The sequence below is a fragment of the Hemicordylus capensis genome, chromosome 4 (assembly GCF_027244095.1).
Source record: "Hemicordylus capensis ecotype Gifberg chromosome 4, rHemCap1.1.pri, whole genome shotgun sequence".
Classification (NCBI taxonomy): domain Eukaryota; kingdom Metazoa; phylum Chordata; class Lepidosauria; order Squamata; family Cordylidae; genus Hemicordylus; species Hemicordylus capensis.
In genome coordinates, this window is record NC_069660.1 from 211,194,285 (window position 1) to 211,220,921 (window position 26,637).

At 44.8% G+C, this 26,637-nt stretch overlaps 1 protein-coding gene and 1 long non-coding RNA gene across 3 annotated transcripts in view; one reads left to right on the forward strand and one right to left on the reverse strand.

Annotated features, from left to right (window-relative positions):
- The window catches only part of LOC128323509 (uncharacterized), a 309,256-nt gene that overhangs the window by 96,840 nt on the left and 185,779 nt on the right, over positions 1–26,637 (reverse strand). The gene's annotated exons all lie outside the window — the stretch shown is intronic.
- Positions 13,045–25,889, forward strand: LOC128323511 (uncharacterized). 2 transcript variants are annotated; one of them, XR_008306302.1, is made up of 4 exons: positions 13,045–14,516; positions 17,571–19,583; positions 19,968–20,129; positions 20,545–25,889. It is a non-coding gene; the product is annotated as an uncharacterized LOC128323511 (long non-coding RNA). The 2 variants fall into 2 exon arrangements; XR_008306301.1 differs by having other exon boundaries at positions 13,045–19,583.

Here is a 26,637-nt window from a genome sequence, read left to right on the forward strand (position 1 = left end):
ATTGGTGGATTCACACAACACACCTTCTGGGAGTGTGCACCCTCTGGCCCCTGACTTACTGAACTGGCAGCAATTGTGTGAAGTCACACTGAGAGAGAGGGTGGCTTGCTTTAGGCTACCGAGTGAATTGGTGGTGGAGGGAAGATTTGAACATGACGCTTCCTAGCCCACATCGTAGGCTACCAGCTCCCCGGATTAAGCATGAGGTTCAAACAACAATGAACAGGATCCAGGCTCATGTGGTTGTGAGAAAATGAGGCTGTTCCCACGATCAAAATCCCTGGTGGCTAGGGAGGGCTGGGGGAAAGGCAGGAGCCTTCCTGCCTCCCCCACATGATCAAATGCTTGTTAGAGCTCTGCTGTGCCATGCGTCCACATGTCCAGTGCGGCAGCTGAATACATAGGCAATCTGGAGGATGAAGTCCTCCAGTACCTCACTTGCATCGCACAGGAAGCCGAGAGGCTTCCCGCAGCAATGCTGTGACTTCCCACTGCCTGGCCGTGCTTTAAGTGGGACTCTGTGATCCTCGGGGAGCTGGGCTGCCAGGAGATGAAGAACACAGCCCTGATCGCACATACGATTGGGGCTGCCAAGGTGAGCTGGGGCTTTGCTCCTTTAACCTCAGTTTTAAGCTGGGTTTTCCAACACAGTAGCCCTGCTCTGGAGCAGTGGGGCAGGAGTGGGTTTCAAGGCTCCATATGAGCCTCGCAACCCAGTTTTTCCCACTCCCACTCCACTGAAGCCGGTCGTGAGAATGACCTTAATACGTGTCTCTGTGTTTTGTGGAACTCTGTAATACTGTGCAGCTGCCACTGGAAAACAGAGACACATATTTATGCTAGCAAAACAATGTTAACGCTAATGCAACACTACTCTGGATCCTGCTCATTTTGTAAAAAGTGAAATTAATTAAACATTGGAACAGAATACTATTAAAAAACTAGTTCCCTCTAATTAGGAATCATGAAATCAAGACCAGGCACCTTTCCAAATACATTTAAGTGATCTGATGTTTTAATACTGGAGAATGGTAAAAGTATCTCTGTCTTAAGAGTCGGGGGTATTAATACGTTGTACTTTAACCATTCTTAAGTATTGTGAACTCGGGTAAATTCCACCAATAGTCAAGTGAAATGTTTTTGGAAAAACATCTGTAGGAGTGGTGGAACTATTGGACAAAATGTTGCAAGTCTTTCAATCTTAGGCTTTTCCATGTTGTTTGTGATCTGAACCGGGCTTCACTACCAGGAGCGGCTCCTCTATAAGGGCAAAAGTGGTGGCGCCCCCCAGTACATACACGCCCCCTTATCTCTTTCTCAGCTCGCTGTCTCTCTTCTTGTTTCCCTCCTCCCCTCTCTTGCCCCCTGTCTCCTGACCCATGCCCAGTGTTGTCCAACAGAGGGCTTCCTCTCCCACTGTTTTCCCCACCTTGTTCCCCTCCCTCCCCGTTCGGACTCTGGGGTGGTCGGTGGCTCCATTGCCCATGCTGCACTGCTCAGCGCCTGCGTAGTCCAAAGATTTCACACCCAGGAAAGGCAGTCAGGATATGCTTGAATTTTTTTTTTTTATAAAGAGGGCGATGTCGTCACCGCCCAGCAGATTCGACGAGACTTGAGTTCCAAGTCTACAGGCTCAAGTGGGTGGGGAAAGGAGGCACTGGCAGCCTTTCTTTCTCTGTGAGAGACTAATCAGTCTGGTTTAAATGCTTAAAATATGGATTTCATGCTGGTATGTTTGAACAATAGAAGGGTGAAACGGAGGCTGGGGAGGAAGGGGGAGATGTTTACAGTCATTTCTCTCCCTTGCCTTGCACAACCCCCATCTCTGCTTCCTTCCTCCTTTTCTCTCAGACTGAGTTCATTCACTGGGATTAGTTTCAAATGCTTCAAATTAGTTTATTTTTACAACAATGACCTTATCTCATCAGCCACTTGCAATTTTACTGACCAGCAAAAACTCTTTTCTCTCTCCTCCTCCTGGCTTGTTTTGTCCCCATCCAATTATTAAGTGTGTTTGCTGCTCTCTTTATTTACACTGCAGCTTTTGCAATCTCTCTTTTGCAAAGAATATTTCCCCCAGTTCCTTCATTTCTCTCAGATCCCATCAAGTCATCTTCAGGGAGGAAGAGAAATGCCAAGAACCCTAGGCCACCCTGCAAAGAGGAGACTCGGAAGCAAGGAAATATTTCTGAGCTGCTTTGAAAAAGGGAAATGTGAGAGCTGGCAAATTGAGAAGAGGCTGGTGGGAGCTCCTGGTCCTTAAAGCCAAGACAATTTAAAATGAGAGAAAGAGGGGAACAGTAAGTGTTTGGGGAAAGGAAAGGCAAAGGAGCAAGGGCTTGTCAAGAAGGACTTGGGGAAAACTTCTGCCCTCTCCCTCCTCCTATATACAAACTTCCCTCAAACGAGTTATATAAAAATATCTGATACATGAGTGGGAGCTGACCAGTTTTGTTGTTACTATTAATTTTGTATTATTAATCTCAGTTTCCTACCTCTTCCTATCTCTTTTATTTTTAAAAGAAGAATGTTTAGCCAAAATATGGTGTTTGTCTGCAGTCCTATCTCCTCTCACATGGACTAGGAGAGGACCAGCTATGTACTAACAATGTACATTTTAAAAAACAGTTTTAAACACTGGCTTTTATATGGTATTTTTAAATTTATTTTTTTAAAAAAAAACCAAAATACTTGCTCCTTGGCTTTTCACGTTTCCATTTTTGAAAGAGTTTATAGCCACCTGTCTCTCTATGCCATGCTTCAAGGGTTATTCAAAGAGGAGGAAACTAGTAGCCTTTTACAATATTAAAAAAAATTGCTGAAGAAAATGGTGTGGGGGGAAGGAATATGATCCAAAAATATAAACTCAACTTGTACTTACTGAATTAATTACGCTATATTTTACTGATCATCTTAGTGATGTAGGCTTCTCTGTAATGCACAGCTAATGTTGCTTCTCTGCCTGCCCCCATAATATTTGTGCCCATATCAGCAGGGATTTGACAGATTAAGCCTGCCTATCTCCATGCTGGAGAAAACTGTTCTGACTGTTATGAAGCAATTGAAGACAGAGGGGGATGGGGATACTCAGGGAAGAGCAGCTGCCTGCTTGCATGCAGAAGGTTGCAAGTTCCCTCCCTGGCATCTCCAAGGTAGGGCTGAGAGACACTGGCTCCACCTCCAGCAGCACCCACACTGGCTCTGCCCATTACCTGCCCTGCCTAGTGCCCACTCAGTCCTCGGAGCCACCAGCCGCCACTGTTCACTGCATATGTTCAAAATGGAGATATTTGTACAGGACTATTACATCAAGAAACATTAAAGAATTCTCAAATGGGGTTCTCTTTATCAGATGCTACCAATATAATTAACAAGCAATTGTACTAAAACTGTTTAAAATATATCTCTTTGGCGGGGTTGGGGGGTTGGGTGGCTTTCTGCCGACAAGAGGCAGAGGGGAAAAACAGACAGTGCAATTCACTAAAACAAAATGCATCATGGAATACCAGCATTAAGTTTTTGCTGTTCCGTTCTCAGTGTGCTATTGTATTTAGCCAACTCTTTTTGGAGAGTAATTTGTGTTGATGGCTCTGGAGAAAATCCAGCCATTAAAGACTTAATTTAATTCCTTTTGAGCCACTTCAATTCAGAAAAGGTTTCTTTTTAACATGTCCCAGTGCTGCAGAATCTGACTAGAAATCCACCTTGAACTGTGTGCACTTTGACTCTCTCTCTCTCCCCCTAAGGCAAAATGATCCCCTATTCAGCAGAGTTTTATCCCAGTATTCTAAAGGACTCACACAGAATGTACCTGATAGAACTGGACCAGAATGTCACCCATGATAGAAATTATGATCAAGACATGGTGGATACATAATGAGAACCTTATCTATTTTGCAGTGGACTGCCATTGGTAGAGAGTACCTTTAGGGGGTTGTTTACAGAAATCAGGTCTTCTGCATTAAAAGTGGGGGCGGGCGGGCTAAGTCCTTGTGCAGTGTTATTTTTTGTTTGTCTGCTATGTGACACAACATAAAAGATACTAGCTGTATTATTTAATGTTTTCCAATAGTATTAGGAGAAAAGGCTGGCTTGACTTCTTTATAAATGAGGTAGGTGTAGAATCCAGTTAATTAAGGACTGAAGGACAGAAGGATCAGGAAATAAAGTAAAAGCAGCACATTTGAAATATAATAAAGACTGAGCATATGCACACAATCCCTGCCAGGACCTTTCCCCCAACCGCCCTCCCTGCAATCTTCACACCTCCACCTCTAAAATGTCAAGCCAAAAGTTCTCCCAGGAGAACTTTCATCTTAGCCTTAATATTAGTAAGGCCGCTAACTGAGCAAAGAGACACCTTTTAAAGTGGTGGTTTTCTTATATTTAGCAGGGGAAGAGCAACTGGCCCTATCAAACTCCAGCACAGCATCCCTCCAGTGGCTGTTGCTAGTGTCTGCCCTATGTCACTTTTAAGATTGTAAGCCCTTTGGGGACAGAGGACTGTCTTATTTATGTATTATTTGTTTTTCTGTGTAAATCCCTGTGAGAACTTTGGTTGAAGAGTGGTATATAAATATTCATAGTAGTAGTCGTTCTCATTGACAGTTGGTATAGTGTAGTGACTAAAAGACTGAGCTGTGAACTAAGAAGTCCCAATTAAAATCTTTTCACTATGACAGAATTACATAAGCAAACCTGTATCTCTCATCCGCAGCTCTCCTCATCTCCAATGCATGGATAATAACTCTGATATAGCTTACAAGGTGAGGATAATAATACTGACATACCCTTATACTTAAGGATTATTGAGACATACATTGAATTATACATTGTCTCCTCCTATAACTGAGACAGAGTTGCTCCTTTATAAAAGGGAATAATCAAAACAAACTCAGCCATAACTATGAATATAAAGAACTTTTTTTTTTGCTCCTGCCCTCTTGACTTGGTTCCCAGAAGCCTTATTTAAGAAACATTTCTATTCACATGTGCCAAGGAGATAAAGAAAACTGCTATACTTCATTTGAATTTTGCTTTCAATACACTCCATTTTATCGCAGGAAGTCACAACATGCATTCTATGCCTATGGCTTTACACTTTTTCTTGCATAGTTTTTGAGGCACTCAGCACATTCCTAGAAGAACACAAAGAAAGAGGGGGAAACACTCCCACAGTGATTTATATGGCTGTGTGGGGGGGGGTCACAAAACATACTACTGTACATGTCAAGAGTTCCTCTTGGCATTCACTGGAGGTCGCACATGATACCAGAATTCCCACAAGAGAAATGAGATGTGAACGAGCCTGAGAAGAATAGAATTATATTGCCCAGAGAACAGTTATTGCAAGAAAATAGTGAGAATTGTAGGATCAAACTTATATCCACTAAAATTTCCTTGTCTAAAAAAATTATTCATTAAAAATTAATAACTTAACTTTGTGCAATGATGCTTCATTAAATCAGTGCCAACCACCAGATTTTATTTTAGTGATGAGCTCATCGTCCACTTCTGGCATGGAAAAACCAGGCCACTTGACTCCTTATTCAATTATCCAGAGCTGAATGACATGGATATGCACTAATGATGCAAAGAAAACTTAATCCATGATGCTCAATAGTGTATTCACTGTCTCATCCGTGCCTTGATGTGCCCATTGCTTTTAATCGAGTTACTCATGCTCTTTTTTAATTTCAAAGAGCTTGTTTCACAAAAACTGAAGCAAACCCATTTATGATTGCTGGAATCTTTCCATGTGCTTCTCATATTGTCTCCAAATTGCTGACCCGCTATTAGAAGAGAGGAAGTGTAGAATGAGTTAGAGGGCTGTACAAGTAATCACTCAGGCAGCTGAGTTCTTGAAGTACTACACCCACACAAGTCTCCGTGAAATAAATGCAGATTGTGCCCATGGCATATTGGTGAAAATAAGATCCTTTAGAATTGAGAATAAAACCCAGTTATAATATATTATTGTAGCCCAGAAATGCATTCATGTTCTTAAAATGTGTTTATGTGCTTAACAAAGAGGAAGATCTCCCCTCTTCCCGCTACCAGTGGACAGAAAGCTAGCCTGCAGAGTCCTGGCTTCATGAACATATGAAGCTGTCCTATACCCATCGCTCCATCTAGATCAGTACTATCTACACTGACAGCTAGCAGATCTGCAGGCTTGCAAACAGGGGTCTTTCCAAGCCTTACTTAGAAACACTAGGAATTAAGCCTGGGGCCTTCTGTGTGCAAATCATGTGCATTTCTACTGAACCTTGTTGGGTGACCCTGGACCAGTACCACTTTTTAACAGCTTTTTTTCTGAGAATAAAATGGGGGAAACATATGTACAGTGCTCTTTAATGAAGGGTGAGGCACATATGTGGACAGTAAATGAACCTGGGTTGTATATGTACATAGTTCTGGAATCTAGTGGTCAGATTTCCAGAGGATAGTTTACGGATTAGTCTGAGATTATCTCTGGTTTGTCCCTTAACTGTATTCTCATGAGTATCCCAATAACTTCCCATATGTAAAAAGGAAGAGATTAAATTAACTCGACTAAAAGATTTACATAGAGATACAATACGTAATTGAGGAATAATAAACTAAATGGATAACTGCAGTTGATGAGGTAAAATAGATGCAACAGATTAACTAATAGCCAATAACATACTCTATAGTATGTGGAATGACATTGTGTTGTATTACATCACTGAATGTGGCTGCAGTTCAAGATACTGACAAAAATAAATGAATATTTTGATAGGAGTACCAAAATTAAATGCAAAATCAGGTCATTTTCTGGTAAAAACAGGAATGACATTGAAACTGCAGGATGAGTGTTTTTAATTTTGCATCCACTGTTTTTCAGTTGCACAGTAAATAATGCATTACTGTAAGTACATTTAATATTGTACAGGGTTCTGTGGGAACACAGAAAAAAAATATAGTAAGGCTGTTCTGACGATCCGCCAAAACCGGGCTAAGGAAGCCAAGCCCGGTCTTGGCTGATCGTCAGAACCGCTGGGAGCTGCGCAGCTCCTGGCAGCAAACCCGCCTTTAAAATGAGGTTATGGGAGTAAGTGATCCCTTGTCCCAATTCCCTGGCATCAGGGGGGATCCCCATCATTCATCGTGCACTTGCACAGTGCATGATGGGAGTTCTGGGGGCCTCCCAGCCCCAAAACCTCCCTGCTGCCAGCAGAGACTGGCAATTGTATGTGCAGGTGATTCCCCCTCCTGGCAAAGCAACAAAGATCATGTGCAGGGGAGGTAAGCTTTTTGCAGCTTCCTCCTTTGCCCCATCAAGCCCTTCCTCATGGATCGTGAGAAAGGGCTCAGTATATGGCACTTTTCTTAACCCTGTTCCCTTCCTAACACCTTAGTCCGAACTGTGAGGCTTAGTGCTGCTGTAGCCACCACTCAGATATTTTATCATCTCTCCCTTCCCTACCATTTTGTGACTAATTGAAGAAAATCTTTACCATTACCCCCTCCGTTCCAAAGTATGATTCCTAAATGTATTTCCATATTACATACACATTATACACAGAATCAAAACAAATGTAGCCTCTTTCACCAGCTAAAACCAGTGTACTAAGAGCAACTAGCCTTGGCGACTTGCGTGATAGCCTAGCTACAATAACCCATACTCTGGAAAATTCCAGATTGCATTTCCAAACACGGTTCAAATTGCTGGTGCTTATTTTTAAAGTCTTATATGGTTTGTGGGCTGGGTTTCTGAATGGCTGCCTTTCCCCACATGTGCCTGCCTGCACATTTACTGAGATAGCCTTCAAGGCTCCTTCTCCAGGTGCTCCACCTTCTGAGGCGAGGCAGTTGGTGGCCAAGGAGAAGACTTTCTTTGTAGTGGTGGCCTGTTTTTGAAATGCTTTCTGAACCAGAGAGCTTTGTCTTATGCTTTCTTTGCTGTCTTCTTGACATGAGGCAAAGACCTTTTTATTTTCCCAGGTCTTATACAACAAACTTAATCTGTTTTTATTTTCCTTCTGTCTGAGTGCTTTTACTTCTTACATTTTCATTACACTATCATTTTTATGATAGGGTTGTTTTACTGTTTGAATTGCCTGCTGCCCTGGGGGCATTCTGCTGATGACTGGTGAGTATACATGTGTACACACACACTCCCTCCCTAAGAAATGGAAATTTTCTTCTTTACACACACACACACACACACACACACACACACACACACACACTAATATCAATGATACTTTTACAAGAGAAAATAGGAATACAGCTATCAAGAATAAAAGCTGATTAGTCCATAAGTGCTGATTATCTATCTATATGGCATAGGTGGTCTGTGGCAAATGGTGTGTAGCAAGCCCCGCCCACACAGTGCTTTACGAATCAGAGTTAACATAGCAGTAGCACCATGGTGATTGGGCAGTGGGAATTCCATATGCAGATAGTGAAGAGGAGCCTATGGTGGTTATGGGCAGTTGGAATGCAGCTATTACTGGTGGGAAGATTGTAGAGGAGAGAAGAATCTCTCTCTCTCTCTCTCTCTCTCTCTCTCTCTCTCTCTCTGGATAGCGGGTAGAGGTCTGCAAAGAGAGGAGTTGTGAGGAGCCCCTTCAGGAGAAGGAGGCTGCTACTGTTTGAATTGGATGAGGAAACAAGATCTGTTAACTCAGGAAGGGAGAGAGAGAGAGAGAAAAAGAAGGGAGAGGAAGAAAGAGGGGAAGAGTGAGTGGAGGAGAGAGAGAAAGAAGGGAGGGGAAGAGAGTAAGAAGGAAGGGCAAGGGACGGGCCTGGGCCTGGGCTTGTCAGTGGCCTGAGGGGAATGAGTGGTCATGGTGGCAGCAAGGAAGGGCCCGATCAAGTGTCGCTGCTGTTGGGAGCTACAGAGGCCATTGGTGGAGGGAGGCAGTCAGGTGAGGGATGGGCCCAAGCCTGTTGGCATCCTGAGGGGAACAAGCAGCCATGGCAGCAGCAGTGAGTAAGGGCCCAGTCAACTGCTGCTGCTACTCCTGCAGGAAAGAGCAGGAGAAGGGCTCGGTGAGGGTGGGGAGGTCTCTGGGGTTAGGTGGCTGCGGCTTGGATAATCAGCACCAGCAAGCCTGCAGCTGCGACCTAGAGGGGTGAGGGGGATGGACGCAATGGGATGGAGGAGCAGGAGCACAGCTCAGGTGAGGGTGAATAAAACTCTGTGGTGAGAGGTGGGGTGCATAGATGCTCTGCGCAAGTTAAGCTAGTTATCCTATAAAGCCCTAAATGGTGTAGCCCCAAATACCTAAAAGAGTTCCACCTTCTTTGTCATACTTTAAGACAGTCTTTAAAATGTACTTCTTTATGAAGTGTTTGTCTGTATTTAATTATTTGTTTTAACTTTCATTTATTATTGTTTTAATTGTTTGAACCCCACATAGAGATTGATGTATGGGTGGTAAATATAAAAATGTGATAACTAAAATAAAATATACCATTAGTTCTCTTTCAGTAATCTAACATGTGGACAAAGCTTGCTCACCAAAATGCACTTGGATCATTTTGTGCCATCCTTAATATTATTTTTTGTGCCACTGCTGCTTACTACCATGTAAGTATGTACCGGGCTGTGGCTTTAGTTCGATAGCTATAGTGCTGTTTCCTCAGAGTGACATCCTTGAGAGGTTACATGGCAGACACAGAAAGCTTCGTTAATTGGGAGAACAATGCTTGAATACTGGGATTTCACTGGATATCAAAGAGTTTTATGGACAAAGAAGGTGGCAGTAGAGCATCATTTACTAAAAGATTCGTTAAGGTTCGTGAGCTGTGGAGAATAGTGGCATAATGCAAAACTGAAAACAAAAACAAACACTTTTGCAATTAAAAGATAGTAACACTGTACTCTAATTAGTTCTCTCAGGAAGTAAAGATGTCTCCAGTTAAGTGAATGAGTGACAATTACTTGGATTATTGTCATACTTAAAATGTCAATGCTGAACGACCGCTTCCAGCTCATAAGAATAAATTCTACACATTTAAGTGTCAAAACCAATAAAATTACATATAGATGTGTTTTAGTAGAAATAAAAATTAAAATACAGAGTCCAGAAAAAACAAGTATTGATAATGACTGATAAGCAATAGAGCACACTGTCTCCCTTAAAAAAAGAAACAAACCAAAAAACCCACACAGTTAGCAAATACAAAGAAAAACTGGTCTTCTTATGGTAACATTCAAACAATCACTTTTCTGGACTCAAAGGTTAACCAGGTGAGTCTGGAACATGATCAATATCGCTCCTGGGTTGCTGCAGTGAAGTGCTCACATGATCCCAGCTAGTTGTTCTGGAGGAGCCATTAGCCTCCAGGGACTCAGATGGCATTCTGGGAGCTGTTCTGCTGCCATCACACTGGAAAGGATACTTCATGTCACCAGTCATATTCCCATTGGCTCTGAAGGTGGAGTGAGTGGCTGCAGCAGCTCCAAGTGCTCTCGGCCACCTTTGGCAAAGATTGGAGCTCTTCGGAACCAATCAGTAAGACCATGGAGGTTGGGGAGTGTTCCAGGCGAATGGTAGGCACCATGACCCCTTGCGTGCCATGAGGCATTTAGCCAAGTTGCGAACTGGGTGACCTGTGCTTCACCCAGCAGGGAGGGGTGGGAGGCAGCTGAGCAGGAAGGGGCTGTCCAGGACTAGACTGAAAGGCAGGTTGTGCAATCCGACAGCTCTGTCTGAACCCCAGGATAGGAATAGGCAAATACACCGGGGATACAGTCAGGACAGCTCCATCCCCGGTGCCTGCTGCTGCACCAGAGCACTGCCAGCATCCAGGATGGGCAAAGGTGCTGTATGGGCAGGGAAGGGCATGGACGGACACCTCTACCCCCCTCCCCCCGGTGACAGTGATGGCTGGCAAGGGGACTGCAACTTCTCCAGAGACCAATTGCTCTTTGGCTGGCTTAGCAGGGAGGAATATGTCCACTCATCAATTTCCCCCCATCCTATCAATTTGGCATCTCCTCCTTGCACTGGCAAATGAACCTGTCCTCCACCTGATCAGTGCAGCCCATATTAGGAAGTAAAATTTTTGTAGGGGGCTTTGGTCCCCAACCTCCATTGGTGAAAGACTTCTGGGGGACTCCTCCAGACCAAGGGCACTCTGGGGAGGGGGTGGCAGGAGCCACCTGTCCAAACCTTCACCATTCACATGTTGCACGAACACACACACACACACACACACACACACCCTGTAACCCCTAGTGGCAAGTATCATCCTATGCCAGTGGTCTCACAGCCAGTGTACCTGGCCACTGCCTTATGAGCAGCCAGGTCTCCCTGCTGGCCTCTGACAGTGGAGTTTGGGGCTGCTGGCCAAGCAGGCGCGTAACAACGATCGGGCAAGGGGAGACAGTTGTCTGGGGGCCCCACTGCCTGGAGGGGCCCCCCAGAGGCACCTCACGTGACTCCCCATTGCCCCCTGCCCAGCCCCAAGGCTCCTCAGCCACTTGCCCTGTTCGCCGTCTCCCCAGCTTGTTCTCCTGGCCAGCAATCGAGGCAGCAGACAAGCTGCAAAGAGCTCCTTTTCTCCCGCCTCTCAGCTGATCGGCGGGTGGGCGGGGCTTCCACGGAGGTCTGGTGTAGGCCTCTGTGAAGCCTGAACTCCAGTAGGGCCCAAGCCAGCCAGGAAGGAGGAGGCAGCCAGAGAGGCCACCACTGGTCTCTGCAGCAGAAGACCCCCTGCTGCCAGTTAGAGTGTGAACTCCTTTTTGTGGTTACCTTCCCCACACACCCCCACACCCGGATATATAGGGATCTGCTTGCCATAGGGCTTTGATATGGGGGGGAGGGACTGAGAAGTCTCTGAATATTTATTTTTAAACGGCTTGGAAAATTTGCTGGCTTAAAAAAAACTATCTAAAAAGTCCTATAAGTGGCTTGTTTCATGGCAGAAAATTACAAAAACTTCTGGAAGAAACAGTATTATATTTATTTTATTCATTCATTTATAAATGCACTTATGTTCAAGTTGTTTTGCAACCCAGAAGGTCTGAGTGAGAACTGTGAAGCATGGCTTGTGCTTTTATTTTATTTTATTTTTCTTGTGTGTGAACTGCTCCCCAATAACTTGCAGGGACTTCAGGGTCAATCTGGCCAACATGTGAATGCAGCACCTCCATTCCAGAGGAGATGTGTCTTAAAGGGCTTTAAAAGCCTCCTGTGAAAAACCTCCTGGAATCGAACTTGACTGAATTTGTTCAGAATTCTGAGAAAACAAACATAGGTTCACCCTGCATGGCTGAAAGTCTCCTTGGCTAATCTGCAGCGAGGGGCCCATTTTAATCATTCATCTTTCTAGTGTGTTCTAGGCATTAAAAGTAAAACAAATGTATAGTACTCAATGTATATCACTATATATTGTGACGTGTGCGTGTGTGTATTCAGTGAAATGTATTTCCAGGCAGCATACTTATTTTGGAATATCAGACTTAAATCCTTGGGGGCCTGGGGTGTGCGGAGGCCCTGGACTTTGAGTGGGGGGGCCCCATTTTAAAATCTTGTCTCTGGGCCCACTCATCTTGTCTCTGGGCCCACTCCAACCTTGCTACGCCCCTGTGGCCAAGGCATGCTGTGATGTACCTTGACGGGGCAGCAGTGTGGGTGGTGGGTGGGTAGGTATCATTGGGGCATGCAGGTATGAATGACATGGTGAAGCTATTCTGACGATCACAAAAATCGGGCTGGGAAAGCCTAGCCCGATTTTTGTGGGTTGTCAGAACCACTGGGCTCACAGCTGAGCCCAGTGGTTCTGGAGCGGCTAACCCGCTCATGTAGCCCACCCCTTAGCCCGGGTTTGTGGAGCGAACGCTCCGCAAACCCGGGCTATCTGCTCGTGAGTAGCCACGCCGCAGCTCCGTGCTGTGGCTACTCATGAGTAGACCCCCAGCCGGGAAGGCTTAAAAGCAGCCTCCCGGCTCGGGGGTCTCACCAGTATGCCCTGCGCACTTGCGCAGGGCATACTGGGGCTTCCGAGGGCCGCACAGCCCCCAAGCTCCCCAGCCCCCGCCAGCTCTGTCTCAGAGCTGGCAATCATGTGGGCGGCCGATCTGGCCGCCCAGAGCTCCCTTCCCACTCACTTCCCCAAACCGGGTCTCACGGATCGTTAGACCCAGTCCGGTGTGTTTCCAGGCAGCGTGCCTCTGAAGGTGTTTTGGCTGCATGGCCACAGAGTGTGGGCGGGAGACCAGAGTGTCAGCAAGCATGGTCTGTTCTGTGCACATGAGTGGCATTCAAGTAGCCAGGATCAGCCAGGGTTCTCACAGTCAGTGGCTCTTGGTGAGGGTGTCCTGCTGGATGATTAGCCCAAATCTGATCCTCTGCTAACTGGGCAAAGAGGCACCTTTTCAACGTGGTGATTCCCCTTATTTAGCAGGAGAGCAACTGGCCCCTTCCATCCCCAGCACAGTACCTCCAGTGACTGCTGCTGCTGTCGTATCTTATATTTATTTTTAGATTATGATCCCTTTGGTGACAGGAATCCATCATTTACTTACTTACTTACTTATTTTGATTTATTTTATTTTATTTATTATTTCTCTAGGTAAACCACTTTGGAAACGTTTGTTGAAAAGCGGTATATAAATATTTGTTGTTGTAGATTAAATATCCTGGTTAACAGTGCAGAACTGAGTCAGGATTTCCATTGTGCTCAAGTTCTCACAATCACGCTAATGTCTGTCAGCCCCTAGGATTAACACAGTCATGAGAATGTGGCCCTTATATATGAATCAACACTGAACATACACAAAGCAGAAATTCAAAGTATATGCATCTTACTCAAAATCGATCAACACAGTAATTCAGCAGAGTTGTAATTTAGCCAGCGATGGCGTAAATGCAATGACTTATGTACTGGGTCACTGATCAGTACCAGTCCACAAATTCTAACTAATTTGGGACAAAAACTCTGTCATTGATACCTAGAAAACCCTACCCTCTGTTTTCTCTAATAACCATTTTGCCTTTCCTTCAATAGCAAAAGGTTCTTTAGGTTTTTTAGGTTCTTTAGTTTTTATAACTCTTAGTTTTTAGCTTTTTATATAACTTTTAATTTGAAACTAAAAAACTGTAATTCTGGTTGTGCTTTTAGCTTGGATTTTTTAACTTATGTAACTTAATTTGGTTGATTTTATTAGTTTGATTTTGCATTGTAACTATTTTATAAATGTTGTGAGCCACCCCAAACAGTTGTGTACTGGAGGGGCGGGGTATAAATATTTCAAATAATTAATAAATAAGTAATCCAAAATCTAAAATTCACTGCAATAATGTCTTCCTTCCTTGGGAGGGCTGATCCATGGGGGCACATCCAGTTTGACTCATGATTTAGTCATGTCGCATTTGTATTATTGCAATGTGCTCTACATGGGGCTGCCCTTGAAAAGTATTTGGCAACTACAGATGGTGCAGAATGCAGCTGCCAGATTGATCTCTGGGACTGCTCGTAGTGCAGATATTACTCCACTCTTGAAGGCACTGCACTGGCTGCCAATCTGATCCCAGGTAAACTTACTTTATTTATTTACGGTCAGTGACCAAAAGAGAAATGTACAATCATTAATAACTCAAAATCACATAAAATCCTTAAAATAAGAATATATATATACCTAAAAATGGCAGTTGTTTTTTAAAAAAAGAATACCCTCATGAGTTTGAGACTCTTATTTTAAAAGCCACATAACAGTACTTAGCAACTGTTCTGGAGATTACTGAATCTTCATCGGCTAATAAGTACTTTAAAAGAAGATCCTCGGTTTTCCTCTTCAAATTATTTAGCAAGGGATGGATTAATTGCTGCCTTACATCCTGGTGAAGTGGGCACTTTAATAGAATATGGGCCATTGACTCGATCTCCTGGCCACAAGGACATATGCTCTTTTCGTAGGGCAATTTGTTATACTTCCCATATAAAAACGCTGAAGGGAAGGCGTTAAACCTCGCCCTAGAGAAAGCCCATCTATGACTGCATTAAGTAATCGTAAACAAGTAGGTTCCCAGGTAAAATTCAATGTGCTAGTTTGGGCTGGGTACCTTAGGAAAGCCTGCTTATCTACAATATCATATGACAACATTTTCTAAATGTTTAAATGAGTTCAACGCTTAACGTTAATTCTAGCTGTCTCTATTTGCCAGGAACATTTGATTGTTTCTATGTTGCCTCTATTTTGCCTTTTGGGGAGTTGCTCAAGATGCCTTTTAAGTTTTTTGTTGTTTTTTTGAGTAGGCACATATGTACAACAGAGTTCTCCAGACCCCAGCCTCCTCTTCCAAGACTCTAGGAACTAACTGTCTGAAGCCCTACTTTGGCATTACATTGTACATGTATTCAAGTCTCTGTACACATGTACATGCTTTTGTGTGAATGACTGCACATGCATTCATTTTAAAAGTGAATCAGGGTAGAAGCCTCCTCAAATGCAGAGTACAGAGAGGAAGTGTGCTACTGAGCATGTGTTGAATATAACATATGAACAACAGTATAAATGTGTACTCTACAGAGATTGTACATGTGTTGAGCATGATATGTGAATAGAGCTTGCATGGAGGATGGATGAATCTTGATCCTAGTGCACATGCATGTAAATATATGGATGGAAAATGCCAATGTCAGGGGTGGAGCCATCATTGAGCGAATGGGTTTGATGGACCTGGGCCGCTGCTAATCAAGGGCCACGCCTGGTGCCCCAGCCATGCCCCTGCATCTGATGCCAGTTGTAGGAGGTGTAGCTTTGCTTGCAAATGGGGCCACATGGCCCCGTTTGCAGGCAAAATCCCTGGCCAGCTCAGCATTCGCAGAGCGGCTGAAGCTACTCTCCCTGACAATTACTTCAGTGTCTGATGTGGAGGTGTCCAGCAACTCCTCTTGTGCGATTTGGTTGGATCAATACCAGTATGTGACTCCTGAGGATGTGGACAAGCTGTTCGGAATGGTGCGGCCTGCCACCTGTTCTCTTGACCTTTGCCCATGGCTTATAAGCCTTATACTATCTGCTGGGGGGTGGTTGTAGAGGGCCTGGTAGAAATTATAAATTCTTCTCTGAGGGAAGGCAGGATGCCTTCTTGTCTTAAGGAGGCAATTATTAGACCACTTCTGAAGAAGTCTAACCTGGATCCCTCAGAGTTGAGCAACTACAGGCCTGTCTCCAACCTTCCATGGCTGGGCAAGGTGACTGAGAATGTGGTGGCCTCCCCGCTCCAAGTGGTCTTGGAGGAAACTGATTATTTTGACCCATTTCAGACTGGCTTTCAGGAAGGTTATGAGGTGGAGACTGCTTTGGTCTAGGAAATGACAGAGGAAGTGTGACTCTGTTGGTCCTTTTGGACCTCTCAGGAGCTTTCGATACTATCGACCATAATATCCTTCTGGAGTGTCTGAGGGGGTTGGGAGTGGGAGGAACTGCTTTGTAGTGGTTCCGCTCCGACCTCTAGGGCAGGTTCCAGATGGTGTCCCTTAGAGACTGCTCTTCAAAATCTGAACTTTTGTATGGTGTGCCTCAGGGCTCCATATTGTCTCTGATGTTGTTTAACATCTACATGAAACGCTGGGAGAGATCATCAGGAGATTTTGTGCAGGGTGTTATCAATAAGCTGATGACACCCAAATCTATTTCTCCATGTCAGCATCATCAGGAGAGGGCATAAGCTCCCTAAATGCCTGCCTGGAGTCAGTGATGGGCTGGATGAGGGATAACAAACTGAGACTGAATCCAAATAAGACAGAGGTACTTGTTGTGTGGGGTCGAAACCTGAGAGATGAGTTTGATCTGCCTGCCCTGGATGGGGTCACACTTCCCTAGAAAAAGCAGGTACGCAGTCTAGGGGTGCTTCTGGATCCAAGCCTCTCCCTGGTGTCCCAGGTTAAGGCAGTGGCCAAAAGTGCCTTCTATCAGCTTTGGCTGATACGCCAGCTGCATCTGTTTCTTGAGATAAACGATCTCAAAACAGTGATACATCTGCTGGTAACCTCTAGAATGGATTACTGCAATGCACTCTATGTGGGGCTGCCCTTGAATGTAGTCCGGAAACTATAGTTGGTCCAGAATGCGGCAGCCAGGTTGGTTTCTGGGTCATCTCGGACCCAGATTACTCCTGTATTGAAGGAGTTACACTGGCTGCCGATATGTTTCTGGACAAAATACAAGGTGTTGGTTATAACCTATAAAGCCCTAAACAGCTTGGGCCCTGGGTATTTAAGAGAATGTCTTCTTCATCATGAACCCCACCGCCCACTGGACCCTCTCCCATCAGGAGAGGTCCGTCTGCAGTTGCCATGGGCTCATCTGGTGGCTACTCAGGGATGGGCCTTCTCCACTGCTGCCCCCAGGCTTTGGAAAGCACTCCCTACTGAAATAAGAGCCCCCCCACTACTGACAGCTTTTAAAAAGTCTTTAAAGATGCATCTGTTCACCCAGGCTTTTACTTAATATTGTTTTAATGGTTTTGATGCTGTTTTAAAATATTACTTTAAAATTTTAATTGTAATGTTTTAAACTTTTTGTTTTTTGGTTTAACTAATGTTTTACTTTGTCTGTTTTTATTTTGTTGTAAACCGCCAAGGACTCAGGCAGAGCTAGAGACGCTAGATTGTAAGACCAGGAAAATAATGACCATCAATCATGCTCTGCACCCCCGCAGTGATATAGATAGGCTATACCTCCCTCGCGGCTCAGGTGGAAGAGGAATGCTGCAAGTCCATCAAACAGTAGAGGAGGAGAAAAGAGGCCTTGAAGAATATATAAAGGACAGTGAGAGAAGATGCACTTAAAATGGTCAATAACGCGAAACTATTCAACACCAATGAAACAAAGCAGGCCCACAAGAAAGAACAAGTCAAGAACCGAGCAGAAAAATGGAAAAATAAGCCACTGCATGGTCAATATTTGCACAATATAAGTGGAAAATCAGACAACACCAAGACCTGACAATGGCTTAAGAACGGCAACTTGAAGAAAGAAACAGGGGGTTTGATACTGGCTGCGCAAGAACAGGCACTAAGAACAAATGCAATAGGAGCAAATGTGGAAAAAACAACAAACAGCAAGTGCTGCCTTTGTAAAGAAGCAGATGAAACCGTGGACCACCTAATCAGCTGTTGTAAAAAGATCACACAGACTGACTACAAACAAAGGAATGACAAGGTAGCAGGGATGATACACTGGAACATCTGCAAAAAATACAAGCTACCTGTAGCCAAAAATTGGTGGGACCATAAAACTGAAAAAGTTGAAGAAATTGAAGATGCAAAAATATTATGGGATTTCTGACTACAAACAGACAAACATCTGCCACACAATACACCAGATATAACTGCAGTCGAGAAGAAAGAAAAACAAGTTAAATCAATCGACATAGCAATACCAGGTGATATCCCCTGCTAACTTGGCAAAGAGGCACCTTTTATCGTGGAGATTCTTTTTATTTAGCAGGGGAAGAGTAACTGGCCCTATCCACTCCCAGCACAGTACTTCCAGTGACTGTTGCTGGTGTCTATCTTATGTTTTGTTTTAGAATGTGAGCCCTTTGGGGACAGGGAGTCATCTTATTTATTTATTTATTTATTTATTTATTATTTCTCGATAATAGAAATCAAAATAATAATAATAATAATACTAGAATAGAAGAAAAAGAAATAGAAACAATAACAAAATACAAAGATCTACAAATTGAAATTGAAAGGCTGTGGCAGAAGACCAAAATAATCCCAGTGGTAATTGGCACCCTGGGCGCAGTTCCAAAAGACCTTGAAGAGCACCTCAACACCATAGGGGCCACAGAAAATCACCATCAGCCAATTACAAAAAGCAGCTTTACTGGGAACAGCCTATATTTTGCGATGATATCTATAATAACCAACAGTATTGATGATAAAATCCAGCCATCCCAGGTCCTTGGGAAGGACTCGATGTCTGGATAAAACAAACCAGTCAATAACACCTGTCTGACTGTGTAAACAACAACAAGCTGCACTGTGAAATTGTGCTCACAAATGGGGCTGTGTGGCCTCATTTGCTAGCTAAACCAGAGCCATGTTCGCAGCGCGGCCGGGAGAGACTCTCCCTGCCTTTTAGGCAAGAAGAGCTGCTCCGGCTGCGCTGTGAACGCAGCGCGCTGGCTGGGGATTTTGCCTGCACATGGGGCTGCTCAGCCCTGTTTGCAATCGAAGGTATGCTCCCTGCGTTTGATGTCAGATGCAGGGGGCGTTGCTTAATGTCTGCCTTCAGACACAGAGGGTGGGGCTAGAGGGCCACGGTGGCAGGCTGGACTCGGGCCGCTGCTGGCCTCCCTCCACCTCTGACCAATGCACTACTTCCTTTACATCCTTAAGCCGCTCCTCACCCAATATTTGCATGACCAAATAGTAGTAAACATTGCCAAATGTCTTTGAATTGCAGCTGAATCATTCTATTAAACATTCTCTTGTTTTTATTAAAGGTGAGGTCAGTTACCCTGAGCAATTGGAGAAGAGCCTTCAGCGATGTGTAATTGGAGTGTGTCCCAGGCAGTGATCCTTACTGTAAGGACATTATAAGTACCTGAGTATGTCTTGTGAAATGTTGGAGGATACTGTATGTAAGTGCACTTTCCACAGTTTAGTAGAAAAAAGTAGTAAAAATGGCTCTAGAGTGGTTTTGCTGCAGTCTCATGCTATAGCATACTTAGCCTAATGATTAATCTAGCCTTGCTCTTTGCCCAGACAGGCTCCATTTATTTGTAACTGGGTAGGATAGGGGTGGAGATTCTCTTTGTGTGTGCATACATACAATGGGCCATATGTGCAGTGTGTGCACCTGTGCAACGAGAAGGTGATGACATTGAACTCTATAGTACTGATATAAACGTAGTAGATAATTTGTACCACTCTTCAGCATTTTTACACTGGAACTGAAAAGTGACCAGAGTACCTGCTCCTACACCCATTTATTTATTTATTTATTTATTTATTTAATTAATTAGAGCCTGGACGTGGAAGAATTGTCCCCCACTTTGACATGCCCTCTTTGCAGCCTGAAGAAGTTACTTCACATTGCTTCAAGAGAAGGCCAGACTTGTGGGTGACTGGTCCCTGGAATTTAAACAAGACGAAACAAAACAAGAGATGCAACCATTTCCCAATTGGTAAGGTGGAGAGAAATGGTAAATTAAAGATATACGGCTGCAGTATAGAGGGATTTCCCACCCACCCCACCCCCAAAAAATACCTAAAGGGCAACTTCACATGTCACCCCAATTTTAGTCAATGTTAGGATAAAGAAAGTGTTTTCCTTTGCACCTATTGTGAAAAGCAATATATGAGTTTGTGATGGGAACATAAAATGTAGTTGTTCTGCAGTAGAACACACCAACTACAATGATTGCTCATATGCTTACCATGTCATTAATTCTCTGTCTATACTATAAGAGATACTTATTGCTAGCTTGTCATTTTGTTTAATGAAGAAACAACATGGCTGCAAGCCTTCTTCATTGTGCTTGGCCAGGAAACTATTTTCATTTAAACATACCATAATTTGCTAATTGCTTATGTTCCCAGTATCTCAAACATTGCTGCTGGCATAAAGACTTCCTATTTCAAAAAAGAAAGAAAGAAAGAAAGAAAGAAAGAAAGAAAGAAAGAAAGAAAGAAAGAAAGAAAGAAAGAAAGAGACACACTGCCAATTAATTAAATAGCAAGGCAGCTATACCCATGTATTTCCAAAAAGCTTTTCCAGAAGTGGATGCTAGGTGAAAACCCCACAAACTGCATACACATTTGTGTTTGATATTTTATATGTCAACACATGTCATGTTGAATTTACTTATGTAAATCCAAATTTGCCTGCAAAGCCAATTGTGAGCTCACATTAGTGCAGAGAACAGCTGAGAAAACAGGGTATAATTCAGGGGCATAGCGAGATTGGAGTGGGCCCTGTGACAAGAAGTGAAGATGGGCCCTTGGCCACTCAGCTTCCTCCTCCTCTGCCCCCATATCTTTGCTTCGGAAGAACTGTAGAACAAAAAATTCCAAACATAAGGTTTTCTCTCTCACTCCTATGCAAATAATATCACAAACTTCTCACACATGCAGCCCCCCCCGCTCTCTCTCTCTCTCTCACACACACACACACACTTGGGCGCACATTTTCTCAATCTCAAAAGCAATTTTAATACATATACCTACTCCAATCACATACAACATCAGCAATAAAGAGTGAGCTGTTACTCCGCCGGCGGGCCCCCCTCTCTAAAGATCCAAGGGACATGTGACCACCACCAACTCCAGCTTGTTCAATAATGGCTATGCCCAGCCCCCTGGTATAATTGACAAAATATTGCTCTGGGAAACTGTGGCTCAGATCCAATCTCCTCCTTGACCTCTCTAGCTAGAGAATGGGGCTACTAGTAAATGTAGCTGCCACATTTCCTGAGGTTAAGAACCCAAGAACAGCCCTGCCGGATCAGACCCAAGGCCTATCTAGTCAAGCATCCTGTTTCTCACAGTGGCCCACCAGATGCCTCTGAGAAGCCCACAGATAAGAGGTGAGGGCATGAGCTCTCTCTTGCTGTTGCTCCCCTGCAACTGGTATTTAGAAGCATCTTGCCTCTGAGGCTGGAGGCAGGGCTGTCCCTAGGAGAGTGTGGGGCTGGGGTGAGTGGCACCCCCACCCCAACCACACTCCTCCTTTACCACCACTCCTCAACCCTTCCCTGCTGAGTATCTAGTAGCACAGCAGTAAGGCATTCGATCACCTCCCTCGTTCCAGCGAGGAGAGCAGCAACCAAACTTCCCAATGCCACAGGAGCTTGATACTAAATGAGAGGTGCATGTGTGCTCTGATGCCTAATCAGAGCATACTCGGGCCTCTCATTTAGTACCCAGCTTGCAAGCTGCTGGGAAATCTTCCTCTCTCCTCCGGCATGGAGAAAGGTGACTAGCTCTATGCAAGCTGGATACTAAATAAGAGGTGTGGGGGGCGGGCACACGTGGGCCTCTCATTTAATATCCACCTTGTGAGGTGCTGGAAAGTTTGGCTCTTTCCTGCAAGTAGAGAGGCAAACTTCCCAGTGCCACACGAGCTGAATACTAAATGAGAGGCATGTGTGCACCCCGATGCTTAATCAAGATGCACAAGGACCTCTCATTTAGTATCCAGTCCACATGGGGGAACGATGATCGTGGGGGAAAGATGATCCCTGGGAAGGACGATCACCTTTCTCTTTATTCAAATGAGGAAAGAGGTGATGAAACTCATTAGCACTACGCATGTTGGATACTGAGCAAGGGGACAAGGAGCAGCAGCTGATGAGGAGTGCAGGGTTGGCTGGGCCTGGGACAAGCATGGGGCAATTGCCCCATTCGACCCACCCAAAGGTCAGGCCTGGCTGGAGGTGGCCTATAGTCACCAGACTACTAGCCATTGATAGACCTGTCCTCCATGAGATTTAGGTCCATCCAATAACAATTGCAAAGGACACTAGAATTCTTTGAAAATAGAATTCCAGGGGACTCTGAGCTCACCTGGATGCTTATTAGTAATACCTCAAAGTAGTAGTACTACTAGTAGTAGTAGTTAGAATTTATAAACAGCCTTCCCTTAAAAAAAAAAGTCTACAGAAAATTAATTAAAAACACATCAGTAAGATGGCTAGTAAGGATAGGCAAGCTTCCCTTAAGGACAAATTATCTCCAGGTTTCCCCTGGAATATGTAGCCGCAGGATACTCTCAGTTTGTGTAGAACAAGCCAGGAGTTTGTTCTAGGCCACACTCTAAAAGCCAAACTGGATGTGCTATCAGAGTTCCATGACTAGCACTCCAGGCAGAGGTGCACCTAGGTAATTTTGGAGCCTGGACCTGAAGGCCTTTGGAGCGCCCCTGCCTCCCGGCTGGCTGCAAGTTAAGCATCATTTTTTAAAAACATGTAGGTTCTGGAGGGCACAGACCACACCACCCAGGACAGACTAAAGATGTTCTGAGGGCCCCCAGGGGGTGTAGAGGCCCTGAAATCTGGCCCCGAAGTGCAGGGGTAAGAGCGCCTCTGACTCCAGGACATCTCTTTTTTCTTCTTTTAAAATGGGAGAGGGACTTATAACAGGGCCGTGGCTTGCAGGAGAGAGGGGCTTAATCCTTTGCCCCCTTGCTTAAATTCCCCCTGCCTAAGCTTCTATTAGCTGTGAAGAGAAGATGTTTTATGTGCAAAAGCTCTCCTCTCCACTTGTGGTAAAAAAAATTGTGTTATCATACTGTAGTATGTTAGCACAAATAAAGACATAGCACCAGGTGGATTTAAAGAGGACTCCCCAGCTTTAATGTAAGCCCTATGTCTTTCAGAGAGCACCTCTCCTTGTACCTCTCCTTATGCCAGTTTTGATAATTTTCCCAGGCCCTGCTTTGAGTTCCAGCTTCATGGGAAGTTTGAACTATTGAGATGAGAAGCAGGGCCTTTAAACCAATTGCCTCAAGGCTGTGGAACAAACTCCCCGAGAGGTGTGCAATTCCTCCTGCTTACTGGCCTTTTGAAGCAGGTACAAATAGAGGCGATACACATGATGGGTGTGTAGAGCCTCACCAGGCTCTACACCCACTCTCCCCACAGACAATAGGGAGCTGTCCCTGGGTGGCTGGATCAGCTGCCCACACGACCACCGGATAGATCACAGAGCCAGTAGTGGTGGCGGGTATCAGGGGTTAGGGTCAATGCATGGGGCCCTTGTCACCTGGGGTTGTCCCTAGGCAGGTTGTCCCTAGACAGGGTTGTCCCTAGGCAGGTGTGGGGCTAGGGGTGAATCAGCATATGCACAGTCCCCTTAACATTTCAAATAAATAAATAATGTATATTTTATGTAAAACCAAGACACAAACATACCCAGTTTAACACAGCAGAGATGCACCTATGTAAATTTACCAAACTCCCTCTGATACATTCTTTTCCTTCCCACCGCACACATCTCCCTCTGCACTCTACAAACTACAGTACACACAAACCTACAGTACACACACACACACACAGACACACACCCCCATCTTGTCCCCTCTCCTCCTCAGCACTCTGGTGACCTCCACTTCTGGCTCCTTTACAGTTTTATACTGGCTTATTGCCATGCACGTGCGTTCTCTCTTCTCTCTCCCAGCACTGGTGCACTGGAGCTTCCGGCAGAAGTCTCTCCCCTGGTTTTCCCGTTGGATAAGGAAGCCTGTAGGGAGCCGGAGATGGAAGGAGGCAGAAGGGAAGGCAAGCTGCTTGAAAGCCTTCTCCAAGCTAAAGACATCAGAAGTGGTGGGGGCTGGGGTGACAATACAAATGTGCCTGCAAGCCTGTGCCTCCTCTTATCGCTTTCTGGGCTCTACTGCAGTCCAGATGCCTGCCATCCACCACCGCCTCCTTCTCCTCCACCACCTCCACCTCCACTTGCCTGCTAAGAGCTGTGCTGGGAGCCTGCCAACTAGCCAGCCAGCCAGCCGCCTGCCTGCCAGCCAGCCAGCCAGCAACCACACCACTTCCTTCTCCACCTCCGTCCTCCGACTGGCTCCATCTGTAGTAGATCTCGACAGAAGTCTTGTGAGATGAGACTCTTTGAACTCTCATGAGACTTCGGATGAGATTTACAGCAGCAGCAGGAGGAGGAAACCCGGCCAGAGAGGCAGAGGAGAAGGAGGAGGTGCAGTGGTGATGGCGGTGGTGACCTTGTCGTGTGGAGGAGGAAACCGGGAGTGTGCTGCTTCTGCTGCTGCCAACACCACCATGGGGCCCCTCCAGGCGAGGGGCCCGGTGCAACTGCACCGGCCACCCTGCCTTAAGGATGGACTTGTAGGGAGACCCCAATGGCCGGGAGGCTTGTTGTAACCTCCTGGTCGGGGGTCTGCTTGTGTGTTGCCACTGCACGGAGCCACGCCATGGCGGCACACGATCAGTAAAACACAGTTAGTGGAGCACTCGCTCCACTAACCTTGTTTTAGGGGAGGGGTGCTTAGGTGGGCTAGCCGCTGTTGAACCACGAGCCCGGGGGTTCTCACGATTGGGAGTGTGTGGAAACCAGGCTGGGCTACCTTAGCCTAGTTTCTCTCCATCATGAGAATCATAGTATCTCTTCCACACTTTAGTCGGGAGCTTAGTGCAAAAATGTTTCACTTCTGGCTACCTGGCAGCTGCATATTTTAGACAGCAATTCTATGCATACGGAATTGCAAATCATCCAGGAGACATGCTCTCACACAGCCCAGATATGACCAAACTACATAGGACGTTAAATGCAGTGGAGGCCTTGACAGGCTTCCGTTTCCTTGACAAACATCAGCTGGATTGCCCTCCCTGCAATGAACTGGACTGTAGTGGGAGGGTGTGGGTAGAGAGGTTTTAACCCTATGCCTGCCACAGTCCTGATCTGAATGGAATCCTACCATGGCTGCTATTTGCCAAGGAAGAGACAAGAAAGTTCCCTTTGGTGCCCATTAGAGCTTTTCTTCTTTCACAAATAACTCAGTTAAGATTGTGAGGAGATCGCATTAAAAGCCCCACTAGCCGCCGCCACCCCACCCCCCCACACCCGTGGTCCTGATCTTTGGGTGGTCATTCTGGCTGGTATTTTTTTAAAAAAAATGGAAGCCATTCAGGTCAGTGAGGTGTATTTAATACTCAGGCAGTTTGGCACTAAGACTCACTGAAATGAAGAGGACAACTCAGGAGTATATTTGCACCTTAACGGTAAAGACCATCACATCTGGGATATTCAAACATATCTTCTCAACTAATCTTTGCTACGTGAGCCAGACAGATCCTTTCACTGATGGCTTTATTGTCATATCTATTGAGTATAACACTGGGGACATAACCTTCAAATGTAAGCACAACCTCACGGTCATTGTTATCTTCACAAAGACCTGGAATAAATATGAGAAAGTCTTTCAGATGGGTTCTCTTCATTATAAGGTTTCTGGCTGATTTGCAAACTTCCATATGCATAGCAGGAAGTAAAATGTCTTGCCTCTATCTGGTACTAAAATCATACATTATTTCATTTAGCCAGCTAGCTAGTTTAGTCATTATTAGCCGGTGGTTGTTCTTCTGTCTTGTTTTATTTGTTTTTATTTACTACTGAAAGCTGACTTGAGAGCTGAAAAGGAGGCTAATAAATGTGTTAAATAAATAATATGTACGTAGGAAAAACTGGAAGGGCCTGATGAGTTTTAACAGGTGTCAACTTGAGTAGTTTTACATTTTATATTTCTCTTTGACTTCATATCTCATAACTCATAGAACTACGTGGGGTGGGGTGGATCAACAAATTTTATTTTATTTTTAATTTGCTTCCTAACACTCACAGAAGGCTGTTTAAACAGAACAGAAGATAATGAAAGGTAAAACTTCCATCTGAAAAGGCTTGAATCATCCAAATTATTGGGACAATCGCTTAGGTTAAATATTTAGCCCAGAGGGCAGTATAAAATTTCATCAAAATTCAAGCCATGCATAAATGATCTCAACCTGCAGCATCTATTTATTCCACACAACATGCCAGTCACATTTTTCGCACAGCAGATTGGAAGTAATGATCAAACAGATAAGGATGAAAGACTAAACGTGCTATACCACCCATATATAATTCGGTTGGAGGCAAACCTATTAATAGTGTCCTGCAAGAGCTTAGAGG